This window comes from Coregonus clupeaformis, chromosome 10 (assembly GCF_020615455.1).
Source record: "Coregonus clupeaformis isolate EN_2021a chromosome 10, ASM2061545v1, whole genome shotgun sequence".
Classification (NCBI taxonomy): Eukaryota; Metazoa; Chordata; class Actinopteri; order Salmoniformes; family Salmonidae; genus Coregonus; species Coregonus clupeaformis.
Window position 1 is genome coordinate 58,642,817 of NC_059201.1, and position 13,903 is coordinate 58,656,719.

The 13,903-nt window shown below is 42.1% G+C and overlaps 1 protein-coding gene across 15 annotated transcripts in view; it reads left to right on the plus strand.

Annotated features, from left to right (window-relative positions):
• Positions 1-13,903, plus strand: part of ptprt (protein tyrosine phosphatase receptor type T) — a 449,458-nt gene that overhangs the window by 114,763 nt on the left and 320,792 nt on the right. The gene's annotated exons all lie outside the window — the stretch shown is intronic.

Consider the following 13,903-nt stretch of genomic DNA (forward strand, 5'->3'; position numbering starts at 1 on the left):
AATACTATTTGAACCCAGTTCTGCCATACTATCTTTGTAGTTATGGCATCATTGTTAGATTGTATCTTGAAACCATTTTGGCTAACTTCTGGTGTGTGCTATAAGACGGTGTGGTCCATTGAATGGCAAAGTCCTTCTCATAACACATAGAAATCCTGCTCTTTCCCCGTCACCGACAGCCCATTATCTCAGGCCTATATTGGGCTTTGCAACCCCCAGATCCTTAGCACTACTTCACTAAGGGGCTCTAACTCAAAGCATGTCCACTCCTGGAGTCGCTTCGGTTCTGCTGGGGACCTTAAGAGCTCACTGTACAACAAAGAGATGCCACCATTAGTATGCACCCCGCTCCGACTGCCCCGCAGCCATATAACAACATTCCTCTTGTGTGACATGGTTCTAGAGCACCCCGCCAATCTCAAAGTGTCTAGGAAGAATGGGCAGCATAAGTCATTCAGCTGCCATTGTTAGACTACAAAACATTTAAAAGCCAATGCATATGGAAGTATTGGGCCCCCAGAGAACATAATACGTTTTACGGTGAGGAAGGGATGGCATTTATCAGCCGACACCCTGATAACAACAAAGTGTTGAATGGCGGGAATGAGCTCTGTGGACATTTAGAGGCCTCGCTGAAGGAAAAAGTCCACAAGGATGTTTATCTATCTTGGATATTCAATTGGATCCTTTATGTGTTTCCCCGTTGGTTTATAGAGGTAGGCTACTTGTATATTATACTGATTATATTATTAAATAACTTAGTATTATGAGGCCATATCTTGAGGATTATTTTGAAAGAAATGACTTCCTGTGGTGAAATGTAGTCTGTGTTGACCATCTCACTGCGTTAGTCTTTCATTGCTATCTACTCATAGGTTGCAGTAAAAATTGAATATTAATCAGTAGTAGAACCAACCTCATCATATACTTCTGGTTTCATTTGACCTGGAAGCCAATCTGGACCAGCTATAGAGAAACTGCCAAAGCCAATGCCCTACTTAGCCATCACTACATTCATTAATACAAGTGTGTTGCCCACAGTGGCGGCTCCTGAAAAAATTCTCAGGAGGGGCAATTTTTCTGATGATTTAGGTGACCTACACACATTTTAAAAAAGATATGTCCAGCAACAACATGAAGACAGGGGCAGCATATAAGTCAATACCAGAAGCATTTATTGACTGATCTGGGGAGATGGATTCCAGTTTCTGTGACAGATTATAAATAATCTCTGATGCCTTTGTTATATTAGCTTTTGGTTGAATGTACTGTCGTAGTAAATATATAATGTTATAGCTTGGTCTGACTAAAATCTTGTGCATGACCCATTTTGTGTTGGGCGTTTGTTTTCAATCAATGCTGTTCCTATCCTATAACAATGGACAAAAGAGTCCTATCTTGTCAGCCTTGTCAGCAGGTGGCCAAGGACAACACCCACGCCATAGGTCTCTCAGTTCTTCCAACTCACGAGTTCTTGCTCTGAGGACACACACACACACACACACACACACACACACACACACATCATCACTGATAACACACACACACACACACATCATCACTGTTAAACACACACACACACACACACACAAAAATCCCCTCTCTTTAGGCTGAACATTTGAAGACAGAGAACCCGACTCAGAGCCAATGCAACAGTGGAGGGGACCTCGCCCAACTCATCAGGACCAATCAGAAGATCAGAACTACTAGATTCAACCTACATCATTTATTGTATAAAATGTCTGCACACAATGTTTTCGGGGCTCTCTTCAGATAGCTCCCTAAGAGTTTGACGAACGAGTCCGTGCACGCGATTCCAGATATCTTTACCTCTGAATAAACTGCCTTTATTATACCATATCCACCCTGTCCAAAGTCTCTACTTGGTCTCAGTTCTCCAGTAAACTTGTGATTATCAACAGTACACAACGGTAACAAACAATTGGGGGAACTCACGGGGCAGATAGTAAGGTCGCAGTGACACAGAAAGCAGTTCAATGTCGGGGGTACAGAGTCGCTCTCTTACCAGGATCGATTTTCCCTGTGACTGTCAGATCGCGGTCCGCTCTGACCAGGGTGAAGCCGGCCGGCTCCACTTCTCTGTCCGGGACTCTGTCATCCAGCCAAGTCTCCCAGCTGTATTGGATTCCGCTGCCAGCAGCGTTTTCATTATTTAGTCCGTTCGTAGCGGGTATGTACACGATCAACAAGATCAGTCCAAAACCCACCACTGGAAATCCATGGTTGGCAGAATGTTTGTAAACTAAGTGTACAAATTAAAAACATAAAATAACGCCACTAAGTGTACAAATTAAAAACATAAGATAACGCCACACTGCAGGTCGCAACAGAGACGCTGCTAGCCGCTATTTTCTTAGTTACGTTCATGGTTACGTCACGTATGACGAAAGCGCGTAAGTGCAAGCCCACAGACACCCATAGAGATTGTATTGAAAGCTTTGAAATTTGAAAAAAATAGATTTTACATGGGAGTCTATGACAGACTTCTGGGCGATTTTCAACATGACTGAAATCGCCCCAAAAACGGGCGGGGCCATTTGAAGCACGACTTTAGCCTGATTTGACATTTAGTGGCAGTCAGATCAGATTAGAACACTGATAACTACTGTTGCCGTGATATAATTGATTAGAAAAAAAATCCCTTCCTTTTCCCGTTTGGCAGTGCGTCGCCCATATCGCCCTATTGAACACACCGCCCCTGGTTGCCCATAGCCTGCGCAAACCCACTGCATCAGAATACATGCAAAACGAGTTAGCGTGAGTAGTAGCAACCCTGAGTGATACAGTGCTGGTGTGAATGCTTGATAGCTCTAATTATACATAATTATAGTTCTTAACAGTTATTGGTATTACAACCCCACATTAAGTAATTAAACAGAAAAATAATTAATGTTATTAATGTAATCAGGTTTAATTTCCAGTTATAGATATGCCGTTAGGGCTACATCTAGTGTGATTGGCTTGTTCTGACTGGGCTATAGACAGATGGTTTGGCCTTCGCTGTCTCCATCATCGGCCTCTATGGACAGTAGCGGCCGTGCTGCTCTGAGTAACTGACTAGCTCTCTTGCAGTGTCCTTGTTTTAAAGAGGTCTGCATGTCCCCCCAGGTGAACAAACACAGTTTGTCTCTCCCTCTCCGCTCACTCACTGTCTGCACCACCACCACTACAATATTCCAGTCACACAAACACACACACGCATGCATGCACACAGTGACAGAGACAGACATAGACACAGGTACAGAAACACACACGCACACACACACATTGGTGTAGTGGAGGGTATACACTGGTATATGCTGTATACCCACTTATTTTTCAGTGGGCATTGGGTATACTCACTTCTTAATCCCCATGATGCGTATTAAAGTAGTGTATTGGAGGGATATGCCGTATCAATTAATAAGGCTGATGGAACAGATAAGAATATTTAGCTTAAAATGTTGATAAACAATTATTTATTCACATGTTCACCGCAGCAATAAGCATACGGTGGTAGGCCTACGCGTGAATTTTAAATAATGCGATTTGCTTTGCGGGAAAAAAACTTTCAGAAATTCACACCGCACTTGTGAGCAGTTTCATGGACAGAGATGGAAATATCTGTTCGAAATTTGGAAAGAGGGGAGATTTAAAGATGCAACTATAATGGGTTGCTAATATGACTAGGATAATGCCTTTGGCTGCTAGACAATGAAAGAAAGTTGAACGCATATGAGGAACTCTAAAATAATTGCCTCCACATTTCTATAGTAGGATTTTGGCTATAGATTACTTTGAAGCAAGGTAAGACATGTCTCATAGTATGAAGTAAAATCTCCAGGTTTCAAACAATTAAGGAACAGGAAAAATATGGTGACGCTAATGATATGCCTAACCGTCTTCTGTTAAATGTTAATTAGCTCTAAAGTAGCCTATGCTTACCTGGCAAAAGGATATCATGATTATTTGCATCAATTCAGTGGCCATTTGTCTTGCAAACTCCATCTCATGTGCTACAGAAACACCGCTAACCAAACAACAGTGCTAGGTGCCTGCACACATTAATTAAAAGGTAACTACACTCAAAAATCTGTCTCCCATCACGTATTTATTCATTTCATTTCTAGAGTAGAGCAGTAGCAGATGAAAACACATTTCAACTCAGTTTCTCTAAATCTGTTCAGTGGCAGTGAAATAAATGCACAGTGACGTGTGGGTCTTAAATCATGCTTAATGAAACGAGTGTTTGCAGCGTTGGCTATCGCTCTCAGCGATAAAGAGGACGGTTCGGCACAGAGTTATGGAAGGGAGCTCCTCCTTTCACTCCGGAAGATTAACGTGATGGAGAGGAGGAGGTGGAGGACTCTGGAATAGTGTTGGGAGGTAGCCTGTTCCTGTGAGAGGGAAATATTCCATGGAATGCTATGCACACCAGGAGCTCACCACTGTATGTCTCTCCATGCCTCTCACTCTCACCTCTTGTGCTGTACCCATATAGTTAGATAGAGGACTCTAAATGGATATAGCTTGTTTTAGCATGGACATTTCCATTGAGGGCTTCCACCATTTTTTAAGGATTCAACTGGGTGGGGATTTCTATGGGTTGGGAGCGATCAACCAATGATCAGAGCATTGTCTTCTCCAAATTGGGTTGCCTATGGTTAGTAAATGGCTTTAAGCTATATCACCACCACAATGATACAATAAATGGCCACAATAAATGAATGACACATTAGTTGGTTCACGACTCCAGCACTGCAGGTGGCGGTAAATCACCAATATTAGCTTTATGCTTTTTTCAAACACAAAAGAAGAAGAAAATGTACTACTTTACTATGGAGATACACTCACAAATAAATCGTAACATGAACGTATTACGTGTCAGAATTCCACGTAAATGATTTAAATAATTCCAGCATAATCTAAATGTTTCCATCAAATATAATTAAATCATACAAATCCAAAATAAATTAAATGAATAATATTAACTTGACTTAAGTGGTTCCATCATATGTAATTAAATCATGTAAATCCAACATAAATCAAATCTATAATATTGACCTGAATTAAATAATTTGGATTAACATCATTTACTGTTTTAAACCAATCCATGTTAGTTGTATTCCCACAGGGGGAAAAATATATAATGTATGCACTAACTGTAAGTCGCTCTGGATAAGAGCGTCTGCTAAATGACTAAAATGTAATGTTGTACCCTTTGCAATTTCATGTCAAAATTCCATCCAATGACATTGTGTAAATCATACTCAAACTGGTTAAATAAATCCACCAACAGTCAGACAAAAGCTTATTTCAAGGTACACAACATTTAATGCAGTTCCTTCCCACATAACGTAACATTCAGACAGTGCAATTAACAGAGGTAGTCAGCGAGGATTCAACTGAAACAACTTCCAACACCTATTCTCTCAACTGCTCCCTTTTTCTTCATAGTTTGTGCTCCTTCAAATTGGGCAGATGCAGGGAACGGTTGACAGGTTTTGAAGATATGGTGTTGATATCCGAGGTTGGAATTCATTCTGTTGTCCTTTTGGTACTTCTTAATCTAGCCTAATTGTTGAGTCAATGTAAAACACACTGACTATTTGCAACAACAAATGTCAAAGGCTTAGCTTTAGGACTATGAAAGTGCTTAAGTACAAAAACTACCAGGTAATCACCAAAATGCTCCACAACTGAACAAAGCTGTGCAATGTTTAAAATACACTGTTTCCTCTCAATTATAACCTTTAAGACAGAAAACATATCAAGTAAAGCTAAGAACAAACTTGAAGAATGCACTGTTCCAAGACAATGGTGTTCTGCAATTGTAAAACAAGAGTATCTCAATAGAATACCAACAATTGGCTCTTCTGACAAAACACTGAGCTGTGATGAACATCACATAATCAAGGTGCATTTAAGGTCCTGAGGGAAGCTCAAGTTGAGTGTATAGATAAGTCCAAATATGGCACATTCAGAATCAAGATTCCGACATTCCGTTGTCCTTAGCGGTCTTTGGCGTCTCTGTTCAGATATCTGCCCTTAACAATGTCTAGACTAGGGCAAAATCTGTCAGTTGTCTGTCAGACTAGTTGACTGCTATTTGCAAACTCTCATTCTCCTCCAGTTGTTCACTGAAATGCTTTGATATTGAGCGCTTGGACTTTTGGTGAAAGTTTGTTTCCATCTAACGTAAATGTGATATTTCATTATTATTATTTTTTTATAACTTTGCTAGAATGTAGCTTTATTTTAGCTTTGTCATTATGGGGTACTATGTGTAGATTGATGAGGGAAAAAAACAATTTAATCAATTTTAGAATAAGGCTGTAATGTAACAAAATGTGGAAAAAGTAAAAGGGTCTTTATACTTTCCGAATGCACTGTATACTAATATATGTCACCTTCATGTGAAGAAGAACAATGATTTTCGGTACCTGAACAGGTACAATAATTTGGGTGCTGGACATTGATCATGAGTTGGATTTAGCCCATTTTCGTTCGGACATACGCGGATGCATATTACATACACTATATATACAAAAGTATGTGGACACCTCTTCAAAGGCACCGGCTCTGACGCTCGTCGGATGTGGCAGGGCTTGCAAACTATTACGGACTACAAAGGGAAACCCAGCCGTGAGCTGCCCAGTGCTGCTAGCCTACCAGATGAGCGAAATGCCTTTTATGCTTGCTTCGAGGCAAGCAACACTGAAGCATGCATGAGAGCACCAGCTATTCCGGATGAGTGTGTGATCACGCTCTCATTAGCCGATATGAGCAGGACCTTTAAACAGGTCAACATTCACAAGTCAGTGGGGCCAGACGGATTACCAGGACATGTAGTCATAGCATGCGCGGATCAACTGGCAAGTGTCTTCACTGACATTTTCAAACTCTCCCTGACCGAGTCAGTAATACCTAAATGTTTCAAGCAGACCACCATTGTCCCTGTGCCCAAGTAATGACTACCGGTCCGTAGCACTCGAAGTGCTTTGAAAGGCTGGTCATGGCTCACATCAACACCATCATCCCGGAAACTCTAGACACACTCCAATTCGCATACCGCCCCAACAGATCCACAGATGACGCAATCTCAATCGCACTCCACACTGCCCTTTCCCACCTGGACAAAAGGAACACCTATGTGAGAATATAGCTCAGCGTTCAACATCATAGTGCCCACAAAGCTCATCACTAAGCTAAGGATCCTGGGACTAAACACCTCCCTCTGCAACTGGATCCTGGACTTCCTGACGGGCCGTCCCCAGGTGGTAAGGTTAGGCAACAACACATCTGCCACGCTGATCCTCAACATGGGGGCCCCACAGAGGTGCGTGCTTAGTCCCCTCCTGTACTCCCTGTTCATCTACGACCACGTGGCCAAGCACGACTCCAACACCATCATTAAGTTTGCTGACGACACAACAGTGGTAGGCCTGATCACCGACAACGGTGAGACAACCTATAGGGAGGAGGTCAGAGACCTGGCAGTGTGGTGATGGGACAACAACCTCTCCCTCAACGTGAGCAAGACAAAGGAGCTGATCATGGACTACAGGAAAAGGAGGGCCGAACGCCCCCATTTGCATCGACGGGGCTGTAGTAGAGCGGATCGAGAGTTTCAAGTTCCTTGGTGTCCACATCACCAACAAACTATCATAGTTCAAACAAACCAAGACAGTCGTGAAGAGGGCACGATAACACCTTTTCCCACTCAGGAAAAAAGTTATATAGCTGCACCATCGAGAGCATCCTGACCGGTTGCATCACTACCTGGTATGGCAACTGCTCGGCATCCAACCAAAAGTCTCTACAGAGGGTAGTGCGTACGGCCCAGTACATCACTGGGGCCAAGCTTCCTGCCATCCAGGACCTATATAGTAGGCGGTTTCAGAGGAAGGCACAAAAAATTGGCAAAGACTCCAGTCACCCAAGTAATAGACTATTATCTCTGCTACAGCACGGTGATCCTCTGTAGCTCAGCTGGTAGAGCACGGCGCTTGTAACGCCAGGGTAGTGGGTTCGATCCCCGGGACCACCCATACACAAAAAACAAAATAATGTATGCACGCATGACTGTAAGTCGCTTTGGATAAAAGCGTCTGCTAAATGGCATATTATTATTATTATTATTATTATAAGTGGTACCGGAGCGCTAAGTCTAGGTGCAAAAGGCTCCTTAACAGCTTCTACTCTCAAGCCATAAGATTGCTGAACAACTAATCAAATGGCCACCCGGACTATTTACATTGACCCCCCCCCCCCCTTGTTTTTAAACTGCTGCTCCTCACTGTTTATTATCTATGCATAGTCACTTTACCCTTACCTACATGTACAAATTACCTCGACTAACCTGTACCCCCGCACTTTGACTCGGTACTGGTACCCCCTGTATATAGCCTCGTTATTGTTATTTTATTGTGTTAATTTTAATTGTATTTTTTACTTTAGTTTATTTTGTAAATATTTTCTTAACTCTATTTCTTGAACTGCATTGTTGGTTAAGGGCTTGTAAGTAAACATTTCACGGTAAGGTCAACACCTGTTTTATTCGGCGTATGTGACAAATAAAATGTGATTTGATTTGATTAGTGGATTTGGCTATTCAGCCACACCTGTTGCTTACAGGTGTATAAAATCGAGCACCCATCCATGCAATCTCCATAGACAAACATTGGCAGTAGAATGGCCTTTCTGAAGAGCTCAGTGACTTTCAACGTGGCACCGTCAAAGGATGCCACCTTTCCAACAAGTCAGTTTGTCAAATTTCTGCCCTGCTAGAGCTGCCCCGGTCAACTGTAAGTGCTGTTATTGTGAAGTGGAAATGTCTAGGAGCAACAACGGCTCAGCCACAAAGCGGTAGGCCACAGAAGCTCACAGAACGGGACCGGCGAGTGCTGAAGCACAGAGCAAGTAAAAATCCTCTGTCCTCGGTTGCAACCTCCACTACCGAGTTTCAAACTGCCTCTGGAAGCAACGTCAGCACAAGAACTGTTCGTCTGGAGCTTCATGAAATGGGTTTCCATGGCCGAGCAGCTGCACACAAGCCTAAGATCACCATGCGCAATGCCAAGCGTCGGCTGGAGTGGTGTAAATCTCGCCACCATTGGACTCTGGAGTAGTGGAAACGCGTTCTCTCAAGTGATGAATCACGCTTCACCATCTGGCAGTCCGACAGATGAATCTGGGTTTGGCGGATGCCAGGAGAATGCTACCTGCCCCAATGCATAGTGCCAACTGTAAAGTTTGGTGGAGGAGGAATAATGGTCTGGTGGAGGAGGAATAATGGTCTGGGGCTGTTTTTCCTTAGTTTCAGTGAAGGGAAATCTTAATGCTACAGCATACAATGACATTCTAGACGATTCTGTGCTTCCAACTTTGAGGCAACAGTTTGGGGAAGGCCCTTTCTTGTTTCAGCATGACAATTCCCCCATGCACAAATCGAGGTCCATACAGAAATGGTTTGTCGAGGTCGGTGTGGAAGAACTTGACTGGCCTTCACAGAGCCCTGACATCAACCCCATCGAACACCTTTGGGATTAATTGGACCGCTGACTGCGAGCCAGGCCTAATCACCCAACAGTGCCTGACCTCACTAATGCTTTTGTGGCTGAATGGAAGCAAGTCCCCGCAGTAATGTTTCAACATCTAGTGGAAAGCATTCCCAGAAGAGTGGAGGCTGTTATAGCAGCAAAGGCAGGACCAACTCCATATTTATGACCATGATTTTGGAATGAGATGTTCGACGAGCAGTTGTCCACATACTTTTGGTAATGTAGTATATGTCAGCATGGTGACACATTGCCTTTCCGGAGTTATAATTTTCTCCAAATACGTAAGCGGGAACGTATTCCATCCCAGATATGATGCATGTAGAGACTGTCCAATTACAGGGAATATCCTAGCGCCGTATATTAAATTAAGGACATGCATGTCTAGTCCTTATATCTAATAAAATGTCAGATGTCCGGAAATATATACAGTATAGATAAAGATATCCCCTGATATTTACCCTTTTCAGGATGCAGTCTCTCTTGATGTTAATGTCATCACTCTGCAATAACACAAAGCATATTAAGACGGGTCCTGCTTTACAGTATACAAGGATACAGTTATAGGAGATACAATTCCAAATGGATTTAGGTTACAAAAGGCTATCCTAATAATAATGGACAGCCATTTTGCAACCCTTTTTATTCTAAGAGCAGAAACAGAGGAAAAAAGTAAACAGAGTATAACTATTAGAGAGAGAGAGAGAGAGTGTGTGTGTATTACTTTTTACCAGAAGACCAGAAGAGTTATCCACGCACACACACGCACCTCTTCAGGGATCTTGTTGAAGATGAGGAAGGAGTGGAGTTATCCAGGAAGTCATCTATCTCAACTGACTCCTGGTCCACCTGGGAGGAGGGCAACTGTTCTACTGACAGCCACATGCACAGATAGGGCTCTACCTGTGCAGAGCACATGCCCCCTTGCCCTTCCAGTCTCCAAAGTGCCCTTTTGGGTGGTGGTATAATTTCCCCAAAAATGTTTTTATTTTTATTCATTAAATGTTTTGTAATTGTTGTTTGGAACCCACTGCCCGCAAGTTGTCATCAAGTTCGCCACCCCCTACCTGGTCCATTGGTTGTGCCTGTTGATCTGCCCTGTACAGAGCTCGCACGCGCCCGGTTGCGCCTTTTTCCCAGTCCCAGAAGTTCTGGGTGCCCGGTATCCAAACATGCATGGCTTGAGAGATGCGGTCACCGGTTGAGTGTGTGTAGCTAGCTACTTTGTTTAAATATCAACAGTACTGCCACAGCAGCATAACATTTGATTATCACTTGATAACACTTGATTTAGCCTACATCATCATCAATATTGGGTCTGGTTGGCTGCAGAGAGAGGCAGAAAGACATAGAGAGGTAAATCACGATCAGTAAAATAAGTGAAGCTAGCTAACTAGCAGATTTACATCAATCATCAACATCAATGATCAGCTGATAGCCCAACCTCTTTTCCTGATGACAATCATGTCTTTAGGAGGCTCTGTAACAAGCTTGCTTACAATTTGTGATGATGAGTGAGTGTGTTGTTGCAGAAATAAATAGGCCTATGCTCAAAAATGTTACAATCTTTCGCTACAGAGGCATTTGGTATGTTATTACTTTTTTCATATGAATTATGAAGCACCTGCCCCCTGAAAGGTCTGTGCACGGCCCTGTCCACTGACACACTGATACACACGCGCAGACATGACACACAAACACATTATGATGGGTTCAGGGATTCAAGTGCAAGTGTGTAGATGGGATGCAAGGGTGTGTTTGTCTCACCTTGCTACGGTTCACCTGGAAAAGGTAGAAAGGGTAGATTACCAGACAGCTGACTACTCCCACAGACACAGTCTCCCCATTCACTGTTACCAGCCTTGACACTGCCATTTAACTTGTAGTTCCTATTGGCTACGATGCTGTAGCACAGAGTGTTAGCTAACAGGCTGAGCTGCAGTAGATGAAGGGTCTTGGTGTCTGCCATTCCCATAGCGGCAGCCACACGTGACTTTCAGACAGGGTTCTTCATTGTTGTGTGCTGTAAAGGTGGGATTCCAGCTAATAAATTAACTACTGTACCTACCACCACAAAGAAGTTGGTAAGTGTAGTGCTTAGGTCGCAACAAAAATGCTTCCAATGTCATCTGAAAAGACATACGAGCTGTGGAAATAATGTCCACCATTGTTTTCAGGAAATGTTGTGTCTTTTGAGTCTAGCGAACGTGGGTGCATCACTCGCGCATGCATAGTGAATGGTCTTGCTGTGCTTTCAAATAAATCCATTTGCTTTCTTTCAAACTAACTGAATCTATTTAATGTTAATCTTATTAGATATACATGCAACCTGGACTCGGGTAGATGTAAAATAGTACATGTAAATCTGGGACACTCCAATTAGTATTGCATGTATTAATTTGTTGGAAGTCCATCATCCATTTTGTATTAAACTGTATGTTACGAATTACAATTCGTATGATATGTTAAGAATTGCAATTCATTACAATATGTTGTGAATTTGCAAAATGTATGATATGTTACAAATTCCGATTTGTTGTGGCTAACGTTAGCTAGGTGGCTAGGTGGCTAACGTTAGTAAGGGTTAGGGATTAAGGTTAGGGTTAAGATTAGGAGTTAGGTTAAAGGGTTAAGGTTAGGGGAAGGGTTACCTGGCATGCTAAGTAGTTGCAAAGTAGCTAAAAAGTTGTAAGTAGTTGCAAAGTTGCTAATGAGCTAAAAGTTGTCCGTGATGAGATTTGAACTCTCAACCTTTGGGTTGCTAGACGTTCGCATCATACAACTACCCATCCACCCTGACCAACCACCTACTTTCGTTTTTGCCTTAACACTAGAACCACCATTGGCCAACGGCCACTGACATTTGATTTTGTAAATTTAAAAAACAAGCCCCCCAAAAAAGCAATGTCCTGCTCCTTCCATGACTTTTCCGAAATGTTTGTATTTACACTGCTCATTTGTCAGAATTTTGAAATCACAAATCACAGCCTTTTAATCTGTTGTTTTTCTCACACCTATTCCTAACTTAATCCGCCAAGACAATGTGCTGTAGGATGTTGGTACCCTGCCAGGCGCTAATGCATCTCTCTCTCCTCACTAAATGAATGACAAATGGATGAATGGGCAATAATTGTGTACCTTACTTCACAATTGAATTTAAATTAGGCCTAACTGAATGATAAGGAGGGAGAAGAGGTTGATTTAATTTAGAACAACGATAGTGTAATGAGGAGTTTGTGTTATGCCTATTTATCAGCGTCGGCACTAATTTAAATAATTTGAACTGTGCACCTTGCAGGTTGATACCATTCTCTTTCACGTTTTACTTTGTAAAGAAGCGGTTACAGGACTGTTTTATTTACTGTAACTCTATTACTAATCAAATGTATTGTAAGGGAAACAAAAACATGCTATATGTTGCAGTAGGCCTTTAGAATAATGCAAAACATATCCTTGACTCTATCCAAGTTGATGAGTGGGAAACAAACGATGCCAGTCAGCCTGCGTAGCAGGCCCATCGAAACTACACCTAAACTATACTAAAACTAATTTCACACATAATAAGAGTTAGCCTATAGACAATTTAAATGTACAATAATCTGATGAGTGACAATATTAGGCCTATCAGTTGTCAAATTGTACATGAAGAGATGGGCGCATCTTGTAATTGACAGATGCAGGGAAAGGAGCATTGCTTTATCAAATCCTCCTTCAGTCACATGCAGGTAAAACATTGTGATTTCTATATACTGTAGTATCTGAAAGACAGCCATTTTCAAGTCTTGCCATAGATTTTCAAGCCAATTTAAGTCAAAACTATAACTAGGCCACTCAGGAACATTCAATGTTTTCTTGGTAAGCAACTCCAGTGTATATTTGGCCTTGTGTTTCAGGTTATTGTCCTGCTGAAAGAGGAATTTGTCTCCGTGTCTGTTGGAAAGCAGACTGAACCAGGTTTTCCTCTAGGATTTTGCCTCTGCTTAGCTCTATTCCGTTTCTTTTTATCTAAAAAATGTCCTAGCCCTTGTCAATGACAAGCATACACATAACATGATGCAGCCACCACCATGCTTGAAAATATGAAGTGGTACTCAGGGATGTGTTGTGTTGGATTTGCCCCAAACATAACGCTTTGTATTCAGGACATAAAGTTAATTTCTTTGCCAATTGTTTTGAAGTTTTACTTTAGTACCTTAGTGCAAGCAGGATGCATGTTTTGGAATATTTTCATTTTGTACAGGCTTCCTTCTTTTCACTCTGTCATTTGGTTAGTATTGTGGAGTCACTACAATGTTGTTGATCAACGCTCAGTTTTCTCCTATCACGGCCATTAAACTCTGTAA